The sequence below is a fragment of the Suncus etruscus genome, chromosome 3 (assembly GCF_024139225.1).
Source record: "Suncus etruscus isolate mSunEtr1 chromosome 3, mSunEtr1.pri.cur, whole genome shotgun sequence".
Lineage (NCBI taxonomy): Eukaryota > Metazoa > Chordata > Mammalia > Eulipotyphla > Soricidae > Suncus > Suncus etruscus.
The window spans coordinates 107,960,852-107,966,484 of NC_064850.1; positions in this window are offsets into that span (position 1 = coordinate 107,960,852).

Here is a 5,633-nt window from a genome sequence, read left to right on the forward strand (position 1 = left end):
ACACCGGGGGATCGAACTGCGGTCTGTCCAAGGCTAGCGCAGGCAAGGCAGGCACCTTACCTCTAGCGCCACCACCGGCTTCAGCCTTAACTATATTGGAAGGTTCCTTCCATTCCCATCTTGCTGAGAGTTTTGATCAAGAATGGGTGTTGGACCTTATCAAATGCTTTCTCTGCATCTATTGATATGATCATGTGATTTTTATTTTTCTTATTGTTGATGTTGTGTATTATGGTGATAGATTTACAGATGTTAAACCAGCCTTGCATTCCTGGGATGAAACCTACTTGATCGTAGTGGATGATCTTCTTAATGAGGCATTGAATCCTATTTGCCAGGATTTTGTTGAGGATCTTTGCATCTGTATTCATCAGTGATATTGGTCTGTAAATTTCTTTTTTGGTAGCATCTCTGTCTGGTTTAGGTATCAAGGTGATGTCGGCTTCATAAAAGCTATTTGGAAGTGTTTCCATTTGTTCAATTTCATGAAAGAGTCTTGCCAGGATTGGTAGTAGTTCCTCTTGGAAAGTTTGAAAGAATTCATTAGTGAATCCATCTGGGCCTGGGCTTTTGTTTTTGGGCTGACATTAGATTACTGTCTTAATTTCCTCAATAATGAAGGGTGTGTTTAGATATGCTACACCCTCTTCATTCAACTGTGGAAGATTATAAGAGTCCAAAAATTTATCCATTTCTTCAAAGTTTTCATTTTTAGTGGCATAGAGTTTCTCAAAGTAGTTTCTGATTACCCTCTACCATATCAGTAGTGATCTCTCCTTTTTCATTTCTAATACGAGTTATGAAGTTTCTCTCTCTCTTTCTTTGTTAGTTTTGCCAGTGGTCTATCAATCTTGTTTATTTTTTCAAAGAACCAACTTCTGCTTTTGTTGATCTTTTGGATTGTTTTTCAGTTTCCACTTTATTGATTTCATCTCTCAGCTTTGTTATTTCCTTCTGTCTCCCTATTTTTGGGTCCTTTTGTTGAGTACTTTCTAATTCTATGAGCTGCGTCATTAAGCTATTCAGGTATGCCCCTTCTTTCCTGATGTGTGCTTGGAAAGCTATAAATTTTCCTCTTAGTACCGCTTATGCTGTGTCCCATAGGTTCTGATAGTTTGTGTCTCCATTGTCATTTGTTTCTAGGAAGGTTTTGATTTCCTCTTTGATTTCATCTCGGACCCACTGGTTATTCAGTATTAGGCTGTTTAACTTCCAGGTATTAAAGTTTTTCTTCTGTGATCCCTCTTTAGTTCACATATAATTTCAGGGCCTTTTCGTCAGCGAAGGTAGCCTGCAAAATTTCTATCCATTTGATATTATGGAGGTACATTTTATGTGCTAGCATGTAGTCTATCCTGGAGAATGTCCCATGTACATTAGAGAAGAATGTGTATCCAGGCTTCTGGAGGTGGAGTGTCCTGTATATATCTACTAGGCCTCTTTCTTCCATTTCTCTTTTCAGGTTTAGTATATTCTTGTTGGGTTTCAGTCTGGTTGACCGGTCAAGTGTTGACAATGCTGTATTGATGTCTCCCATAATTATTGTGTTGTTATTGATATTATTTTGCAGATTTGTCAACAATTTTATTAAATATTTTGCTGGCCCTCATTCAGTTCTTATATATTTAGGAGAGTGATTTTTTCTGCTGTACGTATTTTGCTGGGTGCAGTATTCTAGGTGAAGCATTTATTTCATTGAGTTTTTTCACTATGTCCCACCACTGCCTTCTGGCATTGAGTGTTTCTGGTGACAGGTCTGCAGTAAATCTCAAGGATGTTCCCTTGAATGTAATTTCTCTTTTCGATCTTGCTGCTTTCAGAATTCTCTCTCTATCTGTGGGATTTGTCATTGTGACTAGGATGTGTCTTGGGGTGGTTTTTCTGGGGTCTCTTTTAGTTGGTACTCTTCAAGCATGCAGGATTTGATCACATGTATTCATTAGCTCTGGTAGTTTCTCTTTAATTATGTTCTTGACTATTGATTCTTCCTGGAGATTTTCTTCCTGGGTCTCTGGGACTCCAATGATTCTTAAGTTGTTTCTGTTGAGCTTATCATAGACTTCTATTTTCATCTGTTCCCATTCTTTGAGTAATTTTTTCATTGTTTGATCATTTCCTTTAAGGCTTTTTTCCAATTTCTTCTGCTGTACGGAATTGTTATTCATCTCATCTTCCAGTGTACTAATTCTATCCTCAGCTGCTGTTAACCTGTGGGAAAGCTCAACCATGTTTTTCTCCATTTCATCTACTGAGTTTTTCAGACCTGTTATTTGACCTGAAATTTCTGTTTGGAGTTTTCTGATTTCTATCTTCATATTCTCTTGATTCTTATTAGTGTTCTCTTCTATACTTTCTTTGAGTTCTTTGAACATCCTCCATATTGCGACTCTAAACTGCATAACTGAAAGACTGACTAGTTGGTTGGTCATGTTCAAGTCATCAGAGTTGCCATCGTCATTCTCTATGTCTGGCGCTGGCCTGCGTTATTTCCCCATTGTCACACTTGTATTGTGGGTTTTTCTACGTGTTGTGGTTGTATTCATTGGGTAAATTATGTGCACGGCTGCTCCGCTTCGCTTCTCGGCCATGCTCCTCTGGTTCCACTCTTTCTGGGCTTGTAAACTCACCTCCAGGAAAGGCTCCAGGGAAGGCGAGGCATCCGCAGATGAGCCACACACAGGATGAAATCAGGCTGAAAATGGAGCACAGCACAGAAGACAGGCAGATAGGGGTGCTGACATCTGAGTTCCAGCAGAGTTCAGTGGCTTCCCCTTTCTGGGCATGTAAGCTCACCTCCAGGATAGGCTACAGGGAAGGCGAGCCGTCTGCAGATGAGCCACACACAGGATGAAATTAGGCCGAAAATGGAGCACAGCACAAAAGACAGGCAGATAGGGGTGCTGGCATCTGAGTTCCAGCAGAGTTCAGTGGCTTCCCCTTTCTGGGCTTATAAAGTCAGCCATTTCTCACTCACTCAGTCACTCACTTACTCACTCACTCACTCACTCACTCACTGAGTAGCTGCAGAATGCAGTTTGGGGGGGGGGGGGTTCGCTTCCCAGGGCTCTGAGGAGAGTTTCAAGGATTCAGAAAAGACAGAGAAACACAGGACAGGGCTCCCTTCAGGTCCTCAATTTCCTCAGAAGAAGCACAGCAGGGCGGAGACTCAGTCTGATCATTTTTTATTTCTACTCAATGTTCAGACACCTGTTTAGTTTTGGTACCCTCCATCATTTCCCCCTCAATTTGTGAGGCAGAACAAGATGGTTCAAGTTGTGTGGTTCTGTTTGGAGGGAAGAAAAAAGAAAGAGAAAAAAGGGGAGGGTAAAAATCAAATAAGAAAGAAATGGAGGAGTCCTTCTAGAGGCTATAAAAATCAATTTAAGAGAAGAAAGGGAAAAAGGAAGAAAAACATAAAAACAATACCAAAAAAATCAAACGGAAGAACCCAAAAGACACCACAGCAATAAAGACAACAACCAAACAATAACTATGGTCCCGAAATAAAAACAAAACAAAACACACAACAATAGCAAAAATTAATTTGTGCCCTTTTTTGCATAGGCATAGTAAATAAGGAAAATTTAGAAATGTTTAACCCACTTTATGTTTCCAACATATTAATGACTTATTTACTTTACATTTCTTCATTCTTTTTTCATAAATTGCTTTATTCCCACAAACCTATATATTTCTAGGACCAAATTTTGCCCTTCTTAATTTCCCCTCCCTTGCCTTCCAGTTTTGTTCCAGATGTTGGTTTTCAATTTAATTAGTCAATGCAATCTGTGTGGCTTCTTCTTCCTTTATTTTTTCTTTTGGGCCATAGCCAGTAGTTAGCAGACCTTATTCCTAGCTTTACACTCAAGGATAACTCCTGGCCATGCTCAAGGAACTATAGTGGTGCTGACCAGCTGTGTGCAAGGTGAATGCATTGTACTATCTTTCTTAGCCAATCTGTGTGGTTTGTATTTGAAAAATAAGTGAGGGTAGGAAAGCCAACTTGGGACTCAAGAATTGTTACTTCCTGTACTTGGTTTGAAGTTAGCTTCAGCTGGTTGGTTGTTCCAAAGACAATCTGAAGTCTGTAAGGCCTGAACATCAGCACTTGTTTTCACTCAGTATATCAGGATTCCACTGTTAGAGGAGGTTATGTGCAAAACAATCATCCTAGAATTTGTACTGTTTTTCCAGACCATTTCTTTCTTTGTTAAGTTCAATAATATTTTATTGTTGTCAAAAGTCCCTAAATAGCTAAATCAAATCCTCCATATCAATAGAAACAGATCTAGATAGGTGGGAGAAATAGTACAGCAGGTAGGGTTCTTGCCTTGTTATGCAACCAACCAGCATTCGACATCTAGCATCCCAGATGGTTCCTTGAGCATCACTAGGAGTGATTCCTGAGTGCTGAGCCAGAAGTAACCCCTGAGCATTACCAAGTATGGCCCCAAACCAAAACAAAATGGATATAGTAACAGTTTATTGTGTATATATAAAAATGGTTAGCAAACCAAGTGCACTCAAACCCACACTGGAATGAGGCTCTAAAGTATATTCTCATAAGACAGAGTACAAAGAGAAAATTCACATCATTTATTCTTTTAAGAAAATGATCAAAATAAAGCAATTAATAAAACAAGAAGAAAAGATTTCCCTCAGATTGTTTGTCAATACATAAATTGCATTACACAAAGACCATATATCGCATAGATGATCATAATACATTCCTTTGAGCTGAGAATAAAATTTTATTTGTTTTGTTTTTGGGCCATACCTGGCAGGGGACTATATGGTATGCCAAGGATGTAGCCTAGATTGGCTGTGTGCAAGGCAAATGTCTTACTGCTGTGCCATCGCTCAGACCCCAGTAAAATAATTTTTAAAAAAGATAAAAGAAAGAGGAGCAGAGGTGCAAGCAGTAAGGCCTTGCCTGGGCTTGCCTTGCCTGGGCTAGCCTAGGATGGACTACAGTTAGATCCCAGTGTCCCAGATGGTTCCCCAACCCAGGAGTGATTTCTGAGCGCATAGCCAGGAGTAACCCCTGAGCGTCACTGGGTGTGGCCCCCAAAACAAAACAAAACAAAAAAGCAAAGAAAAAAAAAGAATAAGAAAATGAAGAGTATAACAATAAAAACAACAACAACAACAAAACAACAAATGATAAAAAGAACTGGTAAAAATTTATTTCTTAAGGCCAGTTTTGGGACAGTTCACATTTTTGTTGTGATTTGTTTTATTTCATCATACACAAAGAGTTAGCATTTGCATTTGGATATTCAATTCTCAACTCAATTTACTGAAAAAATTATCTTTTCTACCATTCAATATTCTTGACAAGCTTGTTGAATGTCACGCCAATAACTCCACAGTACATGCCTGGATTCTCTATTTTTTTGATTATGTTGTACCACATTATTTTCATTTCTTAAACTTTGCAGTGTGTTTTGAAGTTAGAAAACTCCAACTCTATTTTGTTTTTGTTATATCTGGTGGTACTCAGAATTTCATCTGGTAGATTTTGGGAGAACATATGTGCTGCTGGGGATCCTAACTGAGTTGCTGGTGGTCATGTAATTTCCTTACCCACAGTATTGTAATTTTAGCCCCTCTAAATCTATTCTTCCTTTCCA